Genomic DNA, 26,498 nt, shown 5'->3' with positions numbered 1-26,498 from the left:
AAGGGCCTTTCAATGTAATTTGATTCTCTACTTGAAGGAAATATAGCATTCTCAGAAACATGGTTGCTATACAATAGATAAAGCTAATATTTGCTTTCATTATTGTTTTTCTTTATTTTTTGATTCATTCACTGTCTTTTTTCATTGATTATATTAAAAATAGCCATTGGAGGTTCAAGAGGGAGAGGACATATGTATACCTATGGCTTATTTATGTTGATATATGGCAGAAACCAACACAATATTGTAAAGCAATTATCCTATTAAAAATTTAAAAATTTTTTAAAAACTAAAAATTCATATGGAGAGATATTCCATGTTCCTGGGTCTAAAGAATCAACATTGTGAAAATCCCTATACTATCAAATGCAACCTACAGATTCAGTGTGATCATTATCAAATTACCAATGGCATTTTTCACAGAACTAGAACAAAAAAAAAACATAAAAAACTCTGAATAGCCAAAGCAATCTTGAGAAAGAAAAATGAAGCTGAAGGAATCAAACTTCCTGACTTCAGACTATATTACAAAGCTACAGTCGGCAAGACAGTATGGTACTGGCACAAAAACAGACATATAGAGCAATGGAACAAGTTAGAGAATCTAGAGAATAAACCCACACACCTATGGGCACCTTATTTTTAACAAAGGAGGCAAGAATAGACAATGGGGCAAAGACAGTATCCAATAAGGCACAAAAACAGACATATAGAGCAATGGAACAAGTTAGAGAATCTAGAGAATAAACCCACACACCTATGGGCACCTTATTTTTAACAAAGGAGGCAAGAATAGACAATGGGGCAAAGACAGTATCCAACAAGTATCCCAAAGCTGCTGGGAAAATTGACAGCTATGTGTAAAAGAATGAAATTAGAACACCTTCTAAGAGTATGTGTGCTAAGTCACTTCAATCATGTCCAACTCTTTGCATCCCTATGGTCTGTAGCCTAGCAGGCTCCTCTATCTATGGAATTCTCCAGGCAAGAATACTGGAGTCAGTTGCCTTTTCCTTCTCCAGGGGATCTTTCCTATTCAGGGAATTGAACCCATATCTCTTACATCTCCTGCATTGGCAGACAGGTTCTGTACCACTGGCACCACCTGGGAAGCCTCAAAGATAAACACAGAATGGATTAAAGACCTAAATGTAAGACCAGACCAGAAACTATACAACTCTTAGAAGAAAACATAGGCAGAACACTCTATGACATAAATCACAGCAAGCTCCTCTATGACTCATCTCCTAGAGTAATGGAAATAAAAATAAACAAGTGGGACCTAATTAAACCTAAAAGCTTTTGCACACTGAAGGAAACTATAAACAACATAAAAAGAGAACCCTTAGAATGGGAGAAAACAATAGCAAATGAAACAACTGACAAAGGATTAACCTCAAAAATATATAAACAGCTAATGCAACTCAATACTAGAAAAACAAACAGCCCAACCAAAAAATGGGCAAAAGACCTAAACAGACATTTCTCCAAAGAAGACATACAGATGTCTTCTAACAAACACATGAAAAGATGCTCAATGTTGCTCATTATTAGAGAAATGCAAATCAAAACTACAATGACATATCACCTAACACTGGTCAGAATGGCCTCATCAAAAATCTACAAACAAATAATGTTGGAAACGGTGTGGAGATAAAGGAACCCTCTTGCACTTTTGGGGGGAATGTAAATTGATACAGCCAGTATGGAAGATGGTAGGAGGATTCCTTAAAATCTAGGAATAAGACCACCATATGACCCAGCAATCCCACAACTAGGAATATACCCTGAGGAAACCAAAACTGAAACAGACACACATACCCCAATGTTCACTGCAGCACTATTTGCAATAATTAGCACACTGAAGCAACCTAGATGCCCACTGACAGATGAATGGATAAAGAAGTTGTGGTACATATGTACAATGGAATATTACTCAGCCATTAAAAGGAATGCATTTGAGTCAGTTCTAATGAGGTGGATGAACCTAAAGCCTATTATACAGAATGAAGTAAGTCAGAAAGAGAAAAACAAATATCATATATTAATGCCTATATATGGAATCTAGAAAGGTGATACTGATGAACCTATTTGCAGGGTAGCAATAGAGATACAGATGTAAGAGAACAGACTTATGGACATGGTGGGGGAGAACAGAGAGGATAGGATGTAAGAAAGAATAACATGGAAACATATATAACCATATGTAAAACAGATAGCCAGTGGAAATTTGCTGTGTGACTCAGAGAACTCAAACTAGGCTTCTAACAACCTTGAGGGGTGGGATGGGGAGAAAGTGGAGGGAGGTTCAAGAGAGAGGGGACATGGGTATATCTATGGCTGATGCATGTTGATGTTTGGCAGAAACCAACACAATATTCTAGAGCTCAGTTCAGTTCAGTCGCTCAGTTGTGTCCGACTCTTTGCCACCCCATGAATCACAGCACGCCAGGCCTCCCTGTCCATCACCAACTCCCAGAGTTCACCCAGACTCACGTCCATCGAGTCAGTGATGCCATCCAGCCATCTCATCCTCTGTTGTCCCCTTCTCCTCCTGCCCCCAATCGCTCCCAGCATCAGAGTCTTTTCCAATGAGTCAACTCTTCACACGAGGTGGCCAAAGTATTGGAGTTTCAGCTTTAGCATCATTCCTTCCAAAGAAATCCCAGGGCTGATCTCCTTCAGAATGGACTGGTTGGATCTCCTTGCAGTCCAAGGGACTCTCAAGAGTCTTCTCCAACACCACAGTTCAAAAGCATCAATTCTTTGGCACTCAGCTTTCTTCACAGTCCAATGCTCACATCCATACATGACCACAGGAAAAACCATAGCCTTGACTAGATGGACCTTTGTTGGCAAAGTAATGTCTCTGCTTTTCAATATGCTATCTAGATTGGACATAACTTCCCTTCCAAGGAGTAAGCGTCTTTTAATTTCATGGCTGCAATCACCATCTGCAGTGATTTTGGAGCCAAAAAAAAATAAAGTCTGACACTGTTTCCACTGTTTCCCCATCTATTTCCCATGAAGTGATGGGACCGGATGCCATGATCTTAATTTTCTGAATGTTGATCTTTAAGCCAACTTTTTCACTCTCCTCTTTCACTTTCATCAAGAGGCTTTTGAGTTCCTCTTCACTTTCTGCCATAAGGGTGGTGGTGTCATCTGCATATCTGAGGTTATTGATATTTCTCCTGGCAATCTTGATTCCAGCTTGTGTTTCTTCCAGCCCAGCGTTTCTCATGATGTACTCTGCATATAAGTTAAATAGGTAGGGTGACAATATACAGCCTTGATGTACTCCTTTTCCTATTTGGAACCAGTCTGTTGTTCCATGTCCAGTTCTAACTGTTGCTTCCTGACCTGCATACAGGTTTCTCAAGAGGCAGGTAAGGTGGTCTGGTATTCCCATCTCTTTCAGAATTTTCCACAGTTTATTGTGATCCACACAGTCAAAAGCTTTGGCATAGTCAATAAAGCAGAAATAGATGTTTTTCTGGAACTCTCTTGCTTTTTCCATGATCCAGCGGATGTTGGCAATTTGATCTCTGGTTCCTCTGCCTTTTCTAAAAGGAGCTTGAACATCAGGAAATTCACAGTTCACATATTGCTAAAGCCTGGCTTGGAGAATTTTGAGCATTACTTTACTAGCATGTGAGATGAGTGCAATTGTGAAAAAAAGAGAAGCGAAAAGGAAAGATATAAGCATCTGAATGTAGAGTTCCAAAGAATAGCAAGAAGAGATAAGAAAGCCTTCCTCAGTGATCAATGCAAAGAAATAGAGGAAAACAACAGAATGGCAAAGACTAGAGATCTCTTCAAGAAAATTAGAGATACCAAGGGAACATTTCATGCAAAGATGGGCTCGATAAAGGACAGAAATGGTATGGACCTAACAGAAGCAGAAGATATCAAGAAGAGGTAGCAAGAATACACAGAAGAACTGTACAAAAAAGATCTTCACAACCCAGATAATCACTATGGTGTGATCACTGACCTAGAGCCAGACACCCTGGAATGTGAAGTCAAGTGGGCCTTAGAAAGCATCACTACGAACAAACCTAGTGGAAGTGATGGAATTCCAGTTGAGCTATTTCAAATCCTGAAGATGATGCTGTGAAAGTGCTGCACTCAATATGCCAGCAAATTTGGAAAACTCAGCAGTGGCCACAGGACGGAAAAGGTCAGTTTTCATTCCAATCCCAAAGAAAGGCAATGCCAAAGAATGCTCTAACTACCGCACAATTGTAGAGGTACTATTCTTTAATTAAAAATAAATAAATTTATTTCTAAAACATATGTAAAAATTGCAAAATACCCATTAACCTGCTTAGTTGTCAAATGTTGTACAAATATTTTATATAGCAGTATCTTAATCTTCTTCACCAACCCTGTTTTAGGTAAGAAAATGGAAACAGAGAATGAAGTGCCAGGTTTGAAGAATTAATACTGGCTAAAGTCAGAACTTGCATTCAATTCTGTGTGATTCCACTGGCAGAATTTTTATAACCTGAGATATCTTGTCTCTGACATTGCTCTTTCCTCTCCTAGGAACATGTTGCTGTTATTGCTATTTAGTCACTAAGTCCTGTCTGACTCTTGTGACCTCATGTAGCCTGCCAGGCTCCTCTGATATCTTCTCCCAAAAGGGGGAGACCAAGCTGAGTGGCTGTGGCCAATCTCTGGGCTTTTCTTTTCAGCATCTGAGGGCACCTCTGGATTATTTACAATCTCCAATTCATTCAGTCATACTCTTGGTTTTCCTTTCTCTGTGGAAACCAGATAGAAACATCTTAAGCCCCAGTGATTAACCTGACTTGTAGTCACTTCCTCAGCCTAGTGTCCATCTATTTTATTTGACTCATTTATTAGTAAGTTTAAACTCACTGGGAAATTTTTCAAAACCACTAAGATCTTATTATTAACAGGTCACATGAGCAGATTTGAACAGACAGGAAGGACATAATATCATGAATTCTAGTTACATAGCTGTCTCCAAGCCTGTATTTCATAATTATGGGATGAAATATGGTCCCTCTGAGTTGATAAGGTATTTTCTAAGTGAGATAGGAAAATAATCATAGGAAAACAATAATTTTCCAGGGGATCTTCTCAATTCAGGGATCAAACCGAGGTCTCCTGCATTGCATATAGACTCCACCAGCTGAGCTACCAGCGAAGCCCCTGGTAAAGTTTTAATTTATAAAGCTAAAAACAGTTAAAATTTAGCTTTAACAGTCTAGTCTGCTAAAGAAAGCGAATATTTTGACTATGCACCCAAATATTTTTTAGACTGTTAAGATGACAAAACATTTTATAAATTCTCTCCTTCCCACTGGTAAATTGCTTCTTAAATAAGAACACTGAACACAGTATTCTGAGAGATATTGCTGTTCAGTTCAATTCAGTTCAGTCGCTCAGTCGTATCCGACTCTTTGTGACTCCATGGACTGCAGTACACCAGGCTTCCCTGTCCATCACCAACTCCTGAAGCTTACTCAAACTCATGTCCATTGAGTGATGCCGTCCAATCATCTCATTCTCTGTTGTCCCCTTCTCCTCCCACCTTTAATCTTTCCCAGCATCAGCGTTTTTTCTAGTAAGTCAGTTCTTCACATCAGATAACAAAAGTATTGGAGTTTCAGCTTCAGCATCAGTCCTTCCAATGAATATTCACGACTGATCTCCTTTAGGATCAACTGATTGGATCTCCTTGCAGTCCAAGGGACTCTCAACAATCTTCTCAAACACCACAGTTCAAAAGCATCAATCCTTCAGTGCTCAGCTTTCCTTATAGTCCAACTCTCACACTCATACATGACTACTGGAAAAACCATAGCTTTGACTAGATGGACCTTTGTTGGTAAAGTAATATCTCTGATTTTTAATATATTCTCTAGGTTGATCATAGCTTTCCTTCCAAGGAGCAAGTGTCTTAATTTCATGGGTGCAGTCACCAACTGCAGTGATTTTGGAGCCTCCCAAAATAAAGTCATTCACTGTTTACATTGTTCCCCCGTCTATTTGCCATGAAGTGATTGGGCCGGATGCCATGATCTTAGTTTTCCTAGTGTTGAGTTTTAAGCCAACTTTTTCACTTTCCTCTTTTACTTTCTTCAAGAGGCTCTTTAGTTCTTCGCTTTCTGCCATAAGGGTGGTATCATCTGCATATCTGAGGTTATTGATATTTCTCCTGGCAATCTTGATTCCAGCTTGTGCTTAATCCAGTCCAGCATTTCTCATGATGTTCTCTGCATATAAGTTAAATAAGCAGGGTGACATATGCAGCCTTGATGTACTCTTTCCCCGATTTGGAACCAGCCTGTTGTTCCATGTCCAGTTCTAACTGTTGCTTCCTGACCTGCATACACATTTCTCGGGAGGCAGGTCAGGTGGTCTGGTATTCCCATCTCTTGAAGAATTTTCCACAGTTTGTTGTGATCCACACAGTCAAAGGCTTTGGCATAGTCAATAAAGCAGAAACAGATGTTTTTCTGGAACTCTCATGTTTTTATGATGATCCAATGGATGTTGGCAACTTCAATTCTGGTTCCTCTGCCTTTTCTAAGTCCATTTGCTGTTCAGACAATGTAAATTTTTTTTAAATGATAACAAATAATAAAAATTGGATAAACATTAATGAAAGAAATATGTTAAATACCTGACCTTGGTTGAAGACGGGGGAACTTTTTCCTTATTAAACTCTACTCCTCCCTACTGCTTGACATTTTGTCCCTACCCTTTTAATTCTTGTGGTCTCTGAGCTTCTGTAATTGGCATCTCAGATTTACTATTTGCTTAAGAGTCTGGGATCTCCAGCATACAAATTTGTGGCATGTCTGAAATGCTCAGTTTGGCTGCTTCAAAGAGCCATCTGGATTGAGTCAGCTGTGATGCATCTGGGTAGATTGGGTATAGGCCAGATTTAAACAAAAAAAAAAAAAAAAATAGACTGGATGGAGTTACCTTTCAAGAGTCTGGTTATTCTTGCTTTAAATACTTGGCCATAGAATCATAAATTAGAAAGTAGCTTCAATGAGTGGAAACTCTTTCAAAGAATCACCTAGTCTAATCTTGCCTTTCTATTTTGGAAACTTTTCCTCACATTTAAACAAACTTTTTCTTGCTACAGTTAACAAAGAAGCCACATTGTTTGGTTTAACTTAGCACTGACTGGGAAGTCTTCCATGCCATCCCACAAAGTTATGAAAACTATCACAATGAAACCATAAATCACATAGATGATATGAGTTTAGACTACCTGGGGGTTTCAGATAACTGACAGCTGTCTTGGCTAAAAAAATTTAAAACTTTCATCAGTGATTATTCACACTGAGGATGAGATGGTTAGATAACCTCACCAACTCAGTGGACATGAATTTGAGCAAACTCAAGGAGATAGTGAAGGACAAGGGAGCCTAGCATGCTGCAGTCCATGGGGTCACAAAGAATCAGACACAACTTAGTGATTGAATAACAACAACAATAACATCACTGACAATCTGCCTCCAAAATGTCTGGTTTTACTTTCTAGACATAGTAAGTTTTACTCCTTTTTCTGTTCTTTAATGGTGTCTTTTTTATGCATGGTAAGTTGTTAGGTTTCATTTCTATGGATCATCTCAAGTGTTGACACTGACTTTCTAAAATGGAGAGGCTTAAGAGGCAACCGTTATTCCACAGAACCTCCTGTGCTATATAATTTATATTCTACTTTATCACCCCAGGTGATTTTTCAAGACATGCTGCCATTCATTTGTCCTCTGCTTCACAAGCCTTGATCTGAATAGAACACTAGGGAATGAAGGTAGCTCATCCAAGAATATTGGGGTCGTAGAATGGCTCACCTCCTTAGGGATGACCTATCACAAGGTATCTAGTCACTTCTTAACCTCCCTCTGAGACAGGTGCCCAAGCCAGACTTTTTTTTTTTTTTTTTTTTGCATCTCAGAAAAAATCATTACTTTCCATCCATGTCTCAACTCAAACACCTAGGAGTCATTCTTGACTAATTTTTTTCCTCTTCTAGAATAGTCCATCTGTAAGTCTTAACTACCACTACCCCAAAATTATTTCTCTGATTTAATCAACTTCTCACCAATTCCACTGTAATCAGCCTTGAGAGTGATTATTCTCTCAAGTGTAACAACTTCCCACCTGGACTCCCAATTTTCACTCTTTTTCTCTTTGCCATCCATTATTTTTATGCAAATTAGAACACCACAACCTTAATCTTACACTCAGGGATTACCACCAAGGTTAACACCTTGGTGTATGTCTTTATGGATCTTTTTTTCCACATGTATCTGTGTCTGTATGTGTTGTTTTTTTAACCAAAGTGAGAACAAAGTGTCTCTACTGTTTCATAACTTGTTCCTTGGTTGATAGTGTTGCATCTGCATTTCAGTAATCTTTAAGGATTGGGAACACGTGTACACCCGTGGCGGATTCATGTTGATGTATGGCAAAACCAATACAATATTGTAAAGTAATTAGCCTCCAATGAAAATAAATAAATTTAAATTAAAAAAAAATTTTTTAATAAAAAATAAAAAATACTGTTAAAAAAAAAAATCTCTCCAATGATCTTGAAATGTCTTGAGACACATTTTCCCTCTGTTCCAGGATCATAATTTCATCATACTCTTAATCTAGCATAGTCCCTTTTTTCTATTTCTGATTTATTGAAAAGATGGGGCCAATTTTCTTAAATTTTCTTCACAAAGAAGTCTGACTTTCGTTCCTATATATGTAAATCAGATCAGATTCTCTTTTTTAAGCATATGAATGACTTCTCACTTGCATGTGACAAAATAAAATCCAAGCTCCTACTATGGTCCTCTAGGCCTTAAGATATGGCCTCTGCCCAACCTCGCCGACTTGATCTTCTTATCACTGCTTCTCTCTTGCTCACCAAGTATGAGTTATCAAGGCCTAATCGCAGATCCTCCGGAATACCAAGCTTTTATTACCTCAGCACCTCTGTTCTTATCCTCCTGTCTCTGATTTTCTTATACCCTTCTGGTCTAAGTTCAGATATCACTGTTTCTCAGAGGTTTCACCCACTTCCCATATAAAGCATTTACCATCAACTGAAAAAATCATTTTATCTACCTGATACAGTTTATCTCCTGTCATTGTAAACTCGATAACAGACATTTTGCTAGGATATGACCACTGTATGTATCTTTGGCGTCTATGGCAGTAACTGGCACCTAGTAGACACTCAATAAAATCTATTTGGTGAATAAACAGAAAGCTCCAAGACTCTTAAGAAAAAAATATAAAAAGATGAGATGGAGTAAATCCAAAGACCATTTAGGTCAATCTTTCTTGTTATTGGTGAGAAAGTGGAAGCCCAGAGCCAGGGTGGTGGAGGGTGGGCGCAGGAAGGACACACGACCTATAGCATCTGGATCTGGAGCTCTTTTCCTAAACTGCCTGGAGTAGGGCTCTCTAGTGCTTGGGAAGGCAGTCTTGGGCATGTGCCTGCTCTTTCAGTGCCAACTCCAACCTGTCACAATTGCACATCAGGGCTTGAAATGCCTAGTGATGACCTAGACCCTCACAGATGCCAGGTTTCCCAGCTTCTACTAGAGGACTTTTCCATTCCAACATCCTGCCCAGGAGCTTTGAGTTTTGTTTTTTCTCTCAAAAAATAATATTGCCCAGTTTTACTCTGTGACAGTGACCTAAGTACCTACATGGATCAGCTCACCAGTCTCTATTTAATCGTTTACAATATATCAGGGCCCCTGCTAAGTGATTCCTTTGCATTATTCTACTTAAAGTTTGTAGAATCTCTTTTTTTAACTTTTTGTTTTATATTACGGTCTAGTTGATGAACAAGGCTGTGTTGGTTTCATGTGTATAGCAAAGAGATTCAGTTATAATGTATATTTATTCTTTTTTAGATTCTTTCCTCATATAAGTAATCACAGAATATTGAGTAGAGTCCCCTGCTCTATACACTAGATCCTTGTTGATTATCCATTTGATCATGTCTTATTTTTAATAGGAGGATAATCGCTTTGCAGTATTCTGTTGGTTTTTGTTGTTGGTTTGTACAACAATGTGAATCAACTATCAGATCAGATCAGATCAGACGCTCAGTTGTGTCTGACTCTTTGCGACCCCATGAATCACAGCACACCAGGCCTCCCTGTCCATCACCAACTCCCAGAGTTCAGTCAGACTCACGTCCATCGAGTCAGTGATGCCATCCAGCCATCTCATCCTCTGTCGTCCCCGTCTCCTCCTGCCCCCAAGCCCTCCCAGCATCAGAGTCTTTTTCAAGGAGTCAACTCTTCGTATGAGGTGGCGAAAGTATTGGAGTTTCAGCTTTAGCATCATTCCTTCCAAAGAAATCCCAGGGCTGATCTCCTTTAGAATGGACTGGTTGGATCTCCTTGCAGTCTAAAGGACTCTCAAGAGTCTTCTCCAATACCACAGTTCAAAAGCATCAATTCTTCTGCGCTCAGCTTTCTTCACAGTCCAACTCTCACATCCATACATGACCACAGGAAAAACCATAGCCTTGACTAGATGGACCTTTGTTGGCAAAGTAATGTCTCTGCTTTTGAATATGCTATCTAGGTTGGTCATAACTTTCCTTCCAAGGAGTAAGCATCTTTAATTTCATGGCTGCAGTCACCATCTGCAGTGACTTTGGAGCTCAGAAAAATAAAGTCTGACACTGTTTCCACTGTTTCCCCATCTATTTCCCATGAAGTGGTGGGACCGGATGCCATGATTTTCGTTTTCTGAATGTTGAGCTTTAAGCCAACTTTTTCACTCTCCACTTTCACTTTCATCAAGAGGCTTTTGAGTTCCTCTTCACACTCTGCCATAAGGGTGGTGTCATCTGCGTATCTGAGGTTATTGATATTTCTCCTGGCAATCTTGATTCCAATTTGTGTTTCTTCCAGTCCAGCGCTTCTCATGATGAACTCTGCATATAAGTTAAATAAACAGGGTGACAATATACAGCCTTGATGAACTCCTTTTCCTATTTGGAACCAGTCTGTTGTTCCATGTCCAGTTCTAACTGTTGTTTCCTGACCTGCATACAAATTTCTCAAGAGGCAGATCAGGTGGTCTGGTATTCCCATCTCTTTCAGAATTTTCCACAGTTTACTGTGATCCACACAGTCAAAGGCTTTGGCATAGTCAATAAAGCAGAAATAGATGCTTTTCTGGAACTCTCTTGTGTTTTCCATGATCCAGCGGATGTTGGCAATTTGATCTCTGGTTCCTCTGCCTTTTCTAAAACCAGCTTGAACATCAGGAAGTTCACGGTTCACATATTGCTGAAGCCCGGTTTGGAGAATTTTGAGCATTACTTTACTAGCGTGTGAGCTGAGTGCAATTGTGTGGTAGTATAAGCATTCTTTGGCATTGCCTTTCTTTGGGATTGGAATGAAAACTGACCTTTTCCAGTCCTGTGGCCACTGCTGAGTTTTCCAAATTTGCTGGCATATTGAGTGCAGCACTTTCACAGCATCATCTTTCAGGATTTGGAATAGCTCAACTGGAATTCCATTACCTCCACTAGCTTTGTTCGTAGTGATGCTTTCTAAGGCCCACTTGACTTCACATTCCAGGATGTCTGGCTCTAGGTCAGTGATCACACCATCGTGATTATCTGGGTCATGAAGATCTTTTTCGTACAGTTCTTCTGTGTATTCTTGCCATCTCTTCTTAATATCTTCTGCTTCTTTTAGGTCCATATCATTTCTGTCCTTTATCGAGCTCATCTTTGCATGAAATGTTCCTTTGGTATCTCTGATTTTCTTGAAGAAATCCCTAGTCTTTCCCATTCTGTTGTTTTCCTTTATTTCTTTGCATTGATCACTGAGGAAGGCTTTCTTATCTCTTCTTGCTATTCTTTGGAACTCTGCATTCAGATGTTTATATCTTTCCTTTTGTCCTTTGCTTTTCACTTCTCTTCTTTTCACAGCTATTTGTAAGGCCCCCCCAGACAGCCATTTTGCTTTTTTGCATTTCTTTTCCATGGAGTTGGTCTTGATCCCTGTCTCCTGTACAATGTCACAAACCTCATTCCATAGTTCATCAGGCACTCTATCTGTCAGATCTAAGCCCTTAAATGTATTTCTCATTTCCACTGTATAATCATAAGGGATTTGATTTAGGTCATACCTGAATGGTCTAGTGGTTTTCCCTACTTTCTTCAATTTCAGTCTGAATTTGGCAATAAGGAGTTCATGGTCTGAGCCACAGTCAGCTCCTGGTCTTGTTTTTGCTGACTGTATAGAGCTTCTCCATCTTTGGCTGCAAAGAATATAATCAATCTGATTTCGGTGTTGACCATCTGATCATGTCCATGTGTAGAGTCTTCTCTTGTGTTGCTGAAAGAGGGTGTTTTTTATGACCAGTGCATTTTCTTGGCAAAACTCGATGAGTCTTTGCCCTCCTTCATTCCGTATTTCAAGGCCAAATCTGCCTGTTACTCCAGGTGTTTCTTGACTTCCTAATTTTGCATTCCAGTCCCCTATAATGAAAAGGACATCTTTTTTGGGTGTTAGTTCTAAAAGGGCTTGTAGGTCTTCATAGAACCGTTCAACTTCAGCTTCTTCAGCATTACTGGTTGGGGCATAGACTTGAATTACTGTGATATTGAATGGTTTGCCTTGGAAATGAACAGAGATCATTCTGTCATTTTTGAGATTACATCCAAGTACTGCATTTCAGACTCTTTTGTTGACCATGATGGCCACTCCATTTCTTCTGAGGGATTCCTGCCCACAGTAGTGGATATAATGTTCATCTGAGTTAAATTCATCCATTCCAGTCCATTTCAGTTCGCTGATTCCTAGAATGTTGACATTCACTCTTGCCGTTTCTTGTTTGACCACTTCTAATTTGCCTTGATTCATGGACCTGACATTCCAGGTTCCTATCAATATTGCTCTTTACAGCATTGGGCCTTGCTTCTATCACCAGTCACATCCAAAGCTGGGTATTGTTTTTGCTTTGGCTCCATCCCTTCATTTTTTCTGGAGTTATTTCTCCACTGATCTCCAGTAGCATATTGGGCACCTACTGACCTGGGGAGTTTCTCTTTCAGTATCCTATCATTTTGCCTTTTCATACTGTTCATGGGGTTCTCAAGGCAAGAATACTAAAGTGGTTTGCCATTCCCTTCTCCAGTGGACCACATTCTGTCAAATCTCTCCACCATGACCCGCCCGTCTTGGGTATACATATATCCCTTCCCCCGTGAGCCTCCCCTCCCACCACCTCCCACCTCTAGGTCACCACAGAGCACCAAGCTGAGCTCCCTGTGCTATACAGCTGCTTTCCATTAGCATCTGTTTTACACATGGCAATGTATATATGCCAATGTGTAGCATCTCTCAGAGGTGAATACTGTTCTTGTCCCCACTGTACTGGTGAATAAGGTGTGCATGAAAGAACTTAGGTAACATGTCCAAAGTTAACAACTAAAATAAGAGAAGTCCTGCTTCAAATGTCTATCTGTAATCTGCAAATCTTACCATCCAGTGCCTTCTCTCTGTAATGACTCAACCCTCAAGCACCTACACATGCCAACCCCAGCCCAGTTCTCAACCCTGGGTGCCTTTCATAGCAAATCTCACTAGAAGTTGCCTCATTCCTTTGTGTTCAAATAAGCTGTCAGGTATAAGCTGAGAGTCAGTGAATGTTTACCTGATATGTCAGACTTCCTAAGTGGCTCAGGAGTAGTTTATGCCTTAACTCCCCCAAAAGTACTCAATCTTGCATCTTTCAAATGTGCTGGCAGCCTAGTGAGGAACATATTTGATGAGAAAGGAACTATAAGAGCTTGGCTATATGAAAGATAACTTACCCTGTACCTCCATTTTGGCATATTCTGCCCTATGTAAATATTTAGTGCTGTTTAGGAGTGGGAAATAGTCATTTAACTTAGAACCTTCAGCTTAAAAAATTACAAAGTGCATTTACTCTGGGGTGTTTAGTAATATAGCCTTTTGTATCCACCCTTTCATGCAAATACAGTATATAAGAGATCTGAATCTCATGTCTCCGATTGAAAGAGGTACATGCACATTTGGTGGCTGCAGTGGTAGAAATGAGAACTTAGTGATACCTGGCTCCTTGGCTTTCTGATTGGGTCACACAGCCTGAAGCAGGGGAAAGTCGCCAACCCAAGGTCACACAGTTCTCCAATAATCGTAGAGTTACTTGTGAGCATTGGCAACTAACATGTCCAGTGCTAAAATGCACAATTTAGTTCAATGTGTGGACCTCATTTGTACCAGGGTAGTAGGCAGTGCTTTTTCTTTTCCTGCCTCAGCTGACTCTGAATAAGGAATCCCTTCTCCCTATTTTCCAGGCCCACCTCCCTGGAGTCCCTCGTGGTGCAAACTGTTTGCTGCCTTCAGACTGGGTTGCTTAGCAACCAAGCTCGGCAGGCTTCCTAATAGACAAAGGTTTTTCCTTCCAGTCCAACTGCTGTACTAATGCTCATTGTTGACAAGGGAACAGTTCCCTGCTGAGCATACTCTGTAATCTGGAGGCAGATTTGGGGGCTTATTGCCAGGAGCCGTGGACATCTCCCCTAAACAGGGAGGAGGAACAGAAGTTTGAGGACCAAATCATAATGAATGGACTGTTTCCTGTGTTGATAGATGATTACGCAGGCATTTCAACTTGGTCACTTACCAGAGATTGTATCACAGGAGACATTTGGTTACAGTGGTATCCAAATTCATAGAATAATTCACATTGCCATCTTCTTGTCCTATTCAACCCGCAAAGAAATCATCTATTTCCAAGTACACAGCCACAACATTTGACATTATTTCATAGGCATGAACTAAGCTATCAGATTGAAGCTCCATTAAACTAGAAAGGCTTGAATCCATGGAGTGCTTTCAAATCCATCTCACAGGATCTTAAAATTGGGTCATTCTCAAGGTAGGCAGAACATGGAAAAGCATTCCCACTTAGTAGAAGATGAGGTGACTCACCCAAAAGTAGACAGGGAAAAGGAGGCAAAGCTTCTTCAAAACCAGCTCCTTAGAGTCCTCTGGCTCCAGGTGCACGTTCAACTCTGGGACAGATACATCTTCATTGGAAAATGGCTTGATATTTGTGGTTCACCTGCAGAGAAAGGAGGGCAGAGGGTTAGTTTGTAAATTACTAAATAAGCTTGGAGAAATGTAACTACTTATTCTGGGTTACTCAGTAAAGCTGTGACCCTCTCACCTTTCTGAATCAAGGCAATCAGCCATTAAACTCTATACTACTTATGTCTCCATGGCTTTATTATGAGACAGCTACGGCAAAATCAATACGATATTGTAAAGTAATTAGCCTCCAATTAAAATAAATAAATTTATATAAAAAAAGAAACATATGCAAGCAACTAAACTTTAAGTATAGATGAATGACAAATTGCAGTTAATACATCCTACCATTGAATGTGGCAAGACTTCATAATCATTTTTCCCCCCCTAGGACAAAGCAAGATAATAAACTTAATGAGAATAGGCATTATGTTTCTTTCCCTTTCCTTGGGTCTCGTATAATGTCTGCAAAGAGCCTGTGTATCATAAATATTAATAGAAGTAAAGAATAAAAAGATGGTCAAGGTCAAGCCCAAGTTCAAAGATAAGTTCAAGGCCAAGGTCAAAGTCAAGGGCAAGTCCAAGGCCCGTAACTAATCTAGTGCCGGACATATACAGGTATATTGAATATATTTATTACTTTCCAGATGCTTAGTAGCATTCCACTCCTGTTTTCATTGCCTTATCTGTGAGGAGTTTCTCCCTTTTTCCTTTATTTTAATAACTATATCTTTTCCTCAGACTTGTATACATATTTAGATACCGCACAAACGAACTCTTTGTCTTCAACCACAAGAAATACAGGAGTAGAGTACAGCATATAGAAATATGAATTTTATATAGATAAGAAAATATGTACGATTCCAAAACTAATGGTCATGTCTGTTCAGAGATACAATGATACAGGAAGACAGTAGCAGAAAGTAGACACAAAGTGAGCAGAACCATACCAATTACTCAGAATGCCTCTAGAGTGGAATCTGCCAAACACGTACTTTCCTGGTTAATAGTAATTAAATTTACAGATTTTTTTTTTTTAAAGAATTCATATGTTATTTATTTCAGTCTTACAATGAGCCCAGTGGTAACTATTAGCCCGAGATCACAAATGACAAAACTAAGGCCTCGAGAGACTCAGTTACTTATTGTTTAAGACTACATAAGCAGGAACTGATTTTCAGATCTTCCAACTGAAAATTCCATAGCCTTTTCAGTATACTATATAACATCTGATCAGCCAAAAATTAACTTAGACCACTTTTTTTTGGGGGGGGGGTCCAGAAATTTTTGTTTTAATGATTGCTCCAGGTGATTTTGGTACATCCTAAAATTAGAGAAGCACTGCTGTCATATACCAACTTTCTCTGTATTCTCTTTTTATTTTTGATTAGAAGATAATTGCTTTTCAATGTTGTGTTAGTTTCTGATGTACAACAAATGAGTCCGCTATAAGTAGACATATATCCCCTCCCTCTTGAGCCTCCTCCCATCCCATCCCTACATAACCTAGACCACTTATTTAGAAGTCTTGTTAAAATCATTCTAAAGCATTTTCATACACTTGACTCAAGAGGCAAGTATAATCCCAATTATATACAAATTCTAGAAAATGCAAGCTAATTCATAATGACAGAGAGTAGTAGTAGTTACCTGGTGATGGGGAACAGAGGGCTGGATTACAAAGGGACAGAAGGAAACTTTTGGAAATGATGGGTATGTTCATTATCTTAATTGTTTAGCTTAAAACCATTTAGAAAATGGTTTTCTAGATGTAATATATGTCAAAGCTCATCAAATTCCCCACCTTAAATATGTATATATTACTGTATATCAATTATATTTACATAAAGTTGCAAAAGACAAAAGAATGAAAAGAAAAATGAGAAAAAAAAAGAAAAATGAGAAAGCACTCTATTAGCCAATATACCAAAAATAGCTTATATCTCAATAGTACTCATATTATCCAATTAGACTAAATAACACTACTTTAGATTCAAAACCAGGAAGAATTTTCTGGCATTTTCTTGCATTTTAGTATCACTAAAACCTTGGAATATTGTCCAGAGAAAACATAAAAGATCTTCCCTGTGAAACAAGACTGGCTACCCAACTGTAAGGCCAGTTCAGTTCAGTCGCTCAGTCATGTCCGACTCTTTGTGACCTCATGAATCACAGCACGCCAGGCCTCCCTGTCCATCACCAACTCCCGGAGTTCACTCAGACTCATGTCCATCGAGTCGGTGATGCCATTCAACCATCTCATCCTCTGTCGTCCCCTTCTCCTCCTGCCCCCAATCCCTCCCAGCATCAGGGTCTTTTCAAACGAGTCAACTCTTCATATGAGGTGACCAAAGTATTAGAGTTTCAGCTTCAGCATCAGTCCTTCCAATGAACACCCAGGACTGATCTCCTTTAGGATGGACTGGTTGGATCTCCTTGCAGTCCAAGGGACACTCAAGAGTCTTCTCCAACACCACAGTTCAAAAGCATCAATTCTTCTGCACTCAGCCTTCTTCACAGTCCAACTCTCATATCCATACATGATGACTGGAAAAACCATAGCCTTGACTAGACGAACCTTTGTTGGCAAAATAATATCTCTGCTTTTCAATATGCTATCTAGGTTGGTCATAACTTTCCTTCCAAGGAGTAAGCATCTGCCTTACATAAGTTAGATTGGGAAGAAGAAGAAAAGTCAGTCAAGCCAGAAATGCCCTTCTAGCCCTCAGTATTTTAATTCTTCTTCTATTCAATATTATTCCATCCTTCACCACAATGATCATTAAAGATATTTTGCTTAGCTAGGTCTTTTAAAGGCAAGTTCATCATACAGCATAATAATCAAGAATGTAAAATTTGGACCCAAGTTTGCCCAGGTAAAAGGCCTTTCCTCCTAGTGGCTGTTTAGATCCTTAGGCCTCTTTGAACCAGTTTCCCTATACACAAAATGGGAATTATCATAGCACTTATGTCAGAATGCAGCCATAGACATTTAATGAGGCAATGCTTAGTAAAGCTTTTGACTCAGATCTGACATATAGGACTCAATAAAGTTAGTCATTAATTTAAAAGATCATAGTAAGTACTATAACTTTAGTTTTATATCTGATTTTTTTCTTCAAAGAGCCCATATTCTTTGAACAAGGTCCCAAGATATCCCACACTTTTCAATCAACTGGTGGAACGAGTGCCTAGTGCATTTCCAAGAGACATGTGTTCAAACAGCATTTAACCAAGGTGAATACCTTTCTAGGTCCAGAGAGAAATTCTAGAGAAGCAGCATTCTAGACCTTTTCCATGTAGGACTGTGCTGTTGGTATCCCACTATTTCCTTTTACTTCCCACCTTCACCACCAGAAGGAGGAATAATTCAGTACACATGGTTCTTGCCCCTTCCTGTGATAGATGGGAACATACCATGTGTTTCCCTCACATGCTAGATTTTTCTGATGCCATCTGTTCTCCTAAGTCTACAGCACACAGTTTGCCTTGCTGTCACAACTCTATTGGAAAATGTCGAGAAGACGTGATGAATGATTCTAAGGAATGTTGTTTACCTACCAACCATCTCAGTGCTGAGTCCTGGGCTGGAGCTTGGTAGCAGTCCAGGACCTTACAGTACTGGGATTCTCTGTGCAGCCCTATCTTGCATGTCACAGAGGTTGAATGATAGAGACAGGGCTGATTCCAAACGTTTTTAACTCAGTCAGGACACACTGCTACAGATCCCAGGTTAACTCTCAACTACTGAGGTGTTAGTTTCCACTGGGAACTATGGTAGTCACCATCTACACATAATATAATCCTCACAAAACCCCAACAAGGAAGATACCCTAATCGTCTACATGTGTAACTGAGAAACTAGAGACTTAAATAGATGAGTTGCTCTTCTCCTGGTCACACTGCTAGTAATGGCAGAGTTGGGATATGAACCCAAGCTGTCTGTCTCCAGATTCTCTGTCCTTGCCTACAATGCCTCCAACAAGAGCAGTACACTACGGAGCAACTGCCTTGCAATCTCCAGTCCAACCTTTAAGAAGATTTTTTTGTCCCCTGGAGTTATAGTTCCATTTTTCAATATTACTTTCTTTCCTAAACTAGAAGGAAGTTCATTAAGGGCAGAGACCATGAACTACTTATATTTATACATCCAGCCATACAAATACACACCTCTCACACCACCTTTGATCACTTTGTTGGTTGTTGTTCAGTTGTTAAGTCGTGTCTGACTTTGCGACTCCATGGACTGGAGCACACCGAGTTTCACTGTCCTCCACTATCTCCCAGAGCTTGCTCAAACTCATGTCCATTGACTCAGTGATGCCATCTAGCCATCTCATCCTCTGCCATCCCCTTCTCTTCCTGTCCTAAGTCTTTCCCAGCATCATGCACAGTAGGTGCTCAGCAAATATCAGTGATGGATAGCACCTCAAATGTGATCACCTATTACAAGCATAATCAAGTAATTTATCATCCAAATCAGGGTATGTTTGAGAGGGAAATGGGTCCTACTAAAAATTATGCTGGGAAAATAGCTATCAAGATCATCCAAGAAAAACTGGACCAGGTGGTTACCCTAATTATAACCCCTCTCCTACTGTATCTATTCAACATTATAAGTTTCCTCTGAGATAAAACTAACAGACAGCCATCGAAACAGTTAAACTGAAACATGGAAAAATGGAGCCATCTATTCCAAACACAAACCCAAAAACAGAGACTATCAAAAAGACAACCTGGATGTCACCCTGATTCTGTTTTCCCTTTTATAAATGTGTTTATGATTTCTTTTTCCCTCTCCTCAGCAGATGCTACCTGATTTGTGCTCTGGCTAATGTCACTCACGTCAACAGCATTGCCAAATGCAATGAGGTGTGACTGACACCAGGAAAGATGATGAGCAAGGAGAATGGCAGCTGGCTGCGTTTCCTTCTTGTAGAATTTTAATGAATCAAGGAGCATCCTGATAGAGTACATCTGTACATGCTAGAAGCTAAGCTGAATGCTCTCGTCCCCAACTCTGAGATCTGAGAAACCCAAAGCGGGCTCCACCCTCATGATAGGGCTAGATGGGTCCTGAATAGAGGATGAGGACTGAGGAATATAAGAAACAGCTAAAGGAGAAAACTGCAGCTATGGGGAAAACTGCAGAGAGGTGGGAAAGAAACGTGAGTTCTCTCTCACTCTGTCCTCCCCATTAGTTTTGTGACTTAGGCTAATTATTTGTCTATTGGGACTCTATTTTTTAATAATAAACAAATGTGAAAGCTATCTTAAGTAAAGACAATAAAATAAGTTGTTTATTTCAAGGATGCGCAGGCATTTCATGGAAGTCGAAGGGAGAAACACACAGTCTCAGGAGTACTGGGTAAAGGAGCTACAACGGCACTTTATGCCTAGGAGGAACACTGCTTTCCTTTCCTTATTGCTTCCTTCTGTGAATCTGCTGCTTTCTCACCCCAGTCAATCATTTTTTTGCTACCTAGTATGCCTGGTGGAATAACCCAAGTTTGAATGGTATAGGTCCAGCCACAAGGAATGACTGATTCTCAATTCTTATTTCTATGCTCGATTCCCAAAGATCTGAGCAGCCTAGCTAGTGCCAGGTGTCTTCCCCAGACCCCCAGAGCATTAATAGAGTATACATCAATTCTAGATACCATGCCTGGGGCCTAGTTCTATGGCCCAATAGAAGGTAGATCCATCCCTGTCACAAGGGGACTGTTTGTGAGCTGAGACAACATTTTCAAAGGTATCCCATTAGCTTATATAACTTTACTCCCTGAATATTCAAATCTGACTTTTCTATCCTCATGAGGTTTTTAAGTCTTAAATGATACCGTGTCTAGGGGGAAAATGTGGAAATCAAATGACATTCCATCTGTCAGGTACCAGCTTTAACCTTAAATCACCCCATGAGTCAGATGTAAAGCAGTCATACTTAAACCTATATCCTCTAGATCCCCAAGTTGTAGCCTTCCTTCCACAGATACCTGGAGGTCAATATCATTGCCAGAAAAAAAGAAAAAGCTTTCCTAGTGTGAACGTTATAGGTCTTAGAGTTCACTGACAAGCCAGAACATTCTCCCTTTTCTAGGTTTGTAATTAATTCCCCTATTTGCATTATGTAAATAGTGCTTTGTATAATTTCATATCCATAATTGTTATCATCAATAAATTCAGTTGTCATTTCTCTAACTGAACTCTGTGATGCTTAATTATTAGAACTGTAAATAGAACATAAGGGGTGCAGAAAGCATGAATATTTAGTGATACTGACAGATTTTGTTCATGACCTGCCACAATTATTAATATTACTATTAATTTTTCCAGGGTAGGTTGTCAACATCAGTACAGAGTATGAAGCAAAGAAAACTCCTTTACCCAGAACTTAATAGTCCTAGGAATACTACTAAAAAGGAAAGGATACACATCTCACAGAAGCCCTGAGAAAATAATCAATTGATTAACAGACCTCTACTAAGGCCTGTGATGGATAATGACTCAATAATGTCAGGGGGCAGGAAAGGGCTGGAAGGTAAAATAATATTCTGTAATATTCTCCACATGTCTGATCTAAACACTCCCTCCTCCCCAATCCTCCACATAAATGATTTTGTGAAAAGAGCACCAAGTTCTAATCTGATTCTGTAAATTACTGGCCTGGAATTCCTCACCATTAAAAGGGGTATAATTCAAATATCCAATCTGCCTAGCTGGAACTAGCAGAAAGGAACTGCTTTGTCAAGGAGCAGCAGAGAAATGCTGAAATTCAAGATTTGAGGCATGTTTTTCTCAAGAAAGCCTAAAGTGATATACGCCCTGGGTAAACATGAGCTATCTTGCATAGAACTGTTGAGAAACCAAGCAGATCCAGCCTGTGAGTCCCTCTGCAGGTATACACAAAGAGGCTCTAAGAGAATGAGGGTACAGTACAGATCACCAAGTGGCGGTAATCACCCAAGAGGGCAAAACTTACAGAGATGAGTGAGGGAAAGTGATAGAGAGGAGCTAGAAAAAGGAGAGGGAAAGGGAGAAAAAAATATGGGATTATACTGACCAGGCTATTTAAAGAAAACATCAACTAGAGGAGTGACTGTTTTTTATAGTCTCAAGGGTGCACATGTGCAAACACAGAGACAGAGACACACATGGTTAAGTGTTCCCTCCGCCCACAGACACTACATATGCACACAGTATCTTTTTAGTCCTCAGTATGTACAACTTGTGTGTCCGTCCATTGATGTTTAGTCACTAAGTCATGTCCGACTCTTTTGCAACCCCGTGGCTCAGGGGTTTCCTAGGCAAGAATACTGGAGTTTGTTGCCATTTTCTTCTCCCCGGGATCTTCCTGACCAGGGATTCAAACCACGCCTCCTGCATTGGCAGATAAATTCTTCACCATCTGAGCCACTAGGGAAGACTTCATTTGTCCATGCACACATATAAATGCACACCTACAAATCACACCCCCCCCACACACACACACACTTTCCACCCTGCTTATATTCACAAGAGTAGCAGCAGCACCTCAGCAACAGATGCAGAAATGGAGCGCATAAATGCTTTAAAGACAGGCAGACAGTCATAGGGACAGAGGTTGCCATTGTCAATCAGAAAAACAGAGACCTATCCAAATGCCAACAGAAAGATCAGCATGACTGATACCTGCTTCCTTGAGCAAATGGTGAGTTTTCTGTACTTCTGTAAACAGAATTGAAGAGGGAAGAAATTCAGGTTAATGGCTAAGTGCTATCATTAGCCAGATCACTGCCCATTTTGGAAAGGATATTTTAGTGACATGTTTACCAAAGGGTCTAATTCAAATACTAACTAAAATAGAAAATTATAAAAAATATAAATTATTCTCCATCTTGATTCATCTCCTCAAAGGTACAGAAGAATCAAGTATGACACAAACACACACTTGAACATCTGTAATTATCAAATATCACTCCTAATGCCCATTATCCAGCTGTGAGTTATCAAATAAGTTTTTAACTACTATATCTGAAGGTCATATTGCATGGGATGGAATGAGCTGAAGGAATGGGCTGTTGAGTTCACTTGAAAGCTACCATTTATTAAGAACTAACTGTGTGGACACTGCTCCAGCATCTTCACATTATCTCACTTAATCTTTTCAACAACTCTATGAAGTAGGTACTATTATAATCTCCATATTGTGGATGAGGAAACTGAGACAGATAAATCATGCTGAGGAAATATGTATAATATCATAAATAATATGCTGAAAAAGAGGCAGAGCTTGAACTTGAACTCAGGTGGTCTAGCTCTAGAGTGTTAGGCTAAAATGAGGATATTTCATCCCCATGTCAACTATCAACTATCAGTAACCATCTGTGATGCTATATGGAGAGCTGTTTCTGACTGTATTCAAACCCGACAAGGAGTGCTACAGTCAATGGGGGAAGTGTACTACCCACAGGAAGATGGGAGAGATGTGCATAGTGAGTATTTACAACACAGACCTGAGATCCAAAGACTGAACAACCACCAACCACAAACGCAACCTTGCCCAAATATGACAGATAATAGTAAAATAATCAAAGATAAGGTCACAGGTTTAGCAATGTTGCTATGGGTTTGAACACTGGTGAGGACCTCTTAGGACAATGCTGGATGGCTCAAATAGCTTAATATACTAAGATCTTAGATCATTATCCTCTAGTTCAAAACATGATTTCACAATTCCAATCTTTGTTTTTTTAAACTCCATCCATCTCCATGTTTATTACTAAAAGTAACAGAATACACTCAACAATAAAACTCCTCTGTGTGCTTCAAACTAGTATGGACTGAAATGCATGTCTAAAAGTCAGGTAACAGTTAAAGAAAGTGAATTTCCATACTCAGAACAATTCCATGCAGAAGACAAAGGAAAGGACAGTTGAAATTCTCACACTTAAACAACATCCGAAAGGTTTGGCAGTTTGACTAGCTCTAAAAAAAAACAACAACAACGATATTTATTCCTGAACATTGATATGGGTAAGGGGAGTGCTCTGTGTCAATTTAATCCTTACAGCAACTTCCAAAAGCCCTGCTAGAACACTTATCCTAGGTCATCCAGCCATTCTGATCAGATGAGAACTATTGCTCCAAATAGCTAAAACTAGCTCATTTTTTTCTATGGCCTCAAGATTGCCATTTGAGGCAATTGGACAAATAAAGCATGTCTCAATTTCTCTTATAACCAAGGGTCTATAGACGTGATGGGCAGGAAAGAGAGCTGTGGACTATGACTGCAGGACGGCCTGGCATTCAGCCTGCCTTCATTTGAATCACACTCTCAAGTGACAGAATTAACCAGCCATGGAGATTGAGTTCACTGAACAGGAAAAATGAGGCTGCCAAGAAAAAAAAAAAGCTAATGCAATCTAAGGCTGTGTTAAATAGAACAACAGCCATTTATTTATTCTCTCCCCTCCTCCAAGAAAGATTTAAAGGGGCAATAAACAATAGTGTCCTGAAACAAGTAAATGAAAATCTCATTCCATTTCTGGTTTTCAGGCAACACATTGCAGACAGTCCTAAATTCCAAGAAATACTTCACAGGGTCTTTGGAGAAACTAGAGTTCATTTATTTAGAGTGTCCAGGATGCAGATGGGCAAAAAATCATGGCACGTAGCAAATGACTGACCATCAAAGAACCTGAGGATATTTACTATAACGAAAAGACCTTGAAAACAGTTACCTTGTTTACCTAATACTTAAAATTCACTTCAGTCACTCAGTCATGCCCGACTCTTTGCGACCCCATGAACTGCAGCACGCCAGGCTTCCCTGTCCATCACCAACTCCCAGAGCTTGCTCAAACTCATGTCCTTCGAGTCAGTGATGCCATTCAATTATCTCATCCTCTGAAATCCCCTTCTCCTCCTGCCTTCAATCTTTCCCAGCATCAGGGTCTTTTCCAATGAGTCCGTTCTTCACATCAGGTAGCCAAAGTATTGGAGTTTCAGCTTCACATTCACTCCTTCTAATGAATATTCAGGACTGATTTCCTTTATGATGGACTAGTTGGACCTTCTTGCAGTCCAAGGCACTTTCAAGAGTCTTCTCCAACGCCACAGTTCAAAAGCATCAATTCTTCAGTGCTCAGCTTTCTTTATAGTCCATCTCTCACATCCATACATGACTACTGGAAAAACCATAGCTTTGACTAGATGGACCTTTGTTGACAAAGTAATGTCTCTGCTTTTTAATATGCTATCTCTGTTGCTCATAGCTTTCCTTCCAAGGAGTAAGCATCTTTTAACTTCATGGCTACAGTCACCATTTGCAGTGATTTTGGAGCCCAAAAACATAAAGTTGCTCACTGTTTGCATTGTTTCCCCATCTATTTGCCATGAAGTGATGGGACCAGATGCCACATCTCAGCTTTCTGAATGTTGAGTTTTAAGCCAACTTTTTCACTCTCCTCTTTCACTTTCATCAAGAGGCTCTTTAGTTCTTCTTTGCTTTCTGCCATAAGGGTGGTGCCATCTGCATATCTGAGGTTATTGATATTTCTCCCAGCAATCTTGATTCCAGTTTGTGCTTCATCCAACCCATCATTTTGCACAATGTATTCTGCATGTAAGTTAAGTAAGTAGGGTGACAAGATACAGCCTTGATGTACTCCTTTGCCGATTTGGAACCAATCTTTTTTTGCATGGACAGTTCTAACTGTTGCTTCTTGACCTGCATACAGATGTCTCAGGAGATAGATAAGGTGGTCTGGTATTCCCATTTCTTTCATAATTTTCCAGTTTGTTGTAATCCACACAGAATAAGGCTTTGGGCTAGTCAGTAAAGCAGAAGTAGATGTTTTTATATGGAACTCTATTGCTTTTTCAATGATCTAATGGATGTTGGCAATTTGATCTCTGGTTCCTCTGCCTTTTCTAAATCCAGCTTGAACATCTCGAAGTTCATGGTTCATGTACTGTTGAAGCCTGGCTCGGAGAATTTTGATCATTACTTAGCTAGCATGTGAGATGAGTGCAATTGTGCAGTAGTTTGAGCATTCTTTGGCACTGGAATGAAAACTGACCTTTTCCAGTCCTGTGACCACTGCTGAGTTTTCCAAATTTACTGGCATATTGAGTGCAGCACCTTAACAGTATCATCTTTTTGGATTTGAAATAGCTCAACTGGAATTCCTTCACCTCCACTAGCTTTGATTGTAGTGATACTTTCTAAGGCCCACTTGACTTCCTATTCCAGGATGTCTGGCTCTAGGTGAGTGATCACACCATTGTGGTTATCTGGGTTGTATAACCCAGATATAGTTTTTTTGTATAGTTCTTCTTTGTATTTTTGCCACCTCTTCTTAATATCTTCTGTTTTGTTAGGTCCATACTGTTTCTGTCCTTTATTATGCCCATCTTTGCATGAAA

The 26,498-nt window shown here is 39.7% G+C and overlaps 1 long non-coding RNA gene across 9 annotated transcripts in view; it reads right to left on the bottom strand.

Annotated features, from left to right (window-relative positions):
* LOC147369714 (uncharacterized) overlaps positions 1–26,498 on the bottom strand; it is a 694,358-nt gene that overhangs the window by 43,055 nt on the left and 624,805 nt on the right. For 8 of the 9 annotated variants that reach the window (XR_015167777.1, XR_015167776.1, XR_015167781.1 and 5 more), the window contains one exon: positions 14,994–15,126. This is a non-coding gene — a long non-coding RNA (uncharacterized LOC147369714). Of the gene's footprint in view, positions 1–5,557; positions 6,578–14,993; positions 15,127–26,498 lie in introns of those variants that run through there. The other variant, XR_015167775.1, reaches the window with a different exon arrangement.

This window comes from Bos grunniens, chromosome 7 (genome assembly GCF_055505025.1).
Source record: "Bos grunniens cultivar Pamir isolate PY7600 chromosome 7, Bosgru_T2T1.0, whole genome shotgun sequence".
NCBI lineage: Eukaryota > Metazoa > Chordata > Mammalia > Artiodactyla > Bovidae > Bos > Bos grunniens.
Note: the sequence above shows the minus strand (reverse complement) of the source record. Positions and strands in the feature narration are given on the sequence as shown.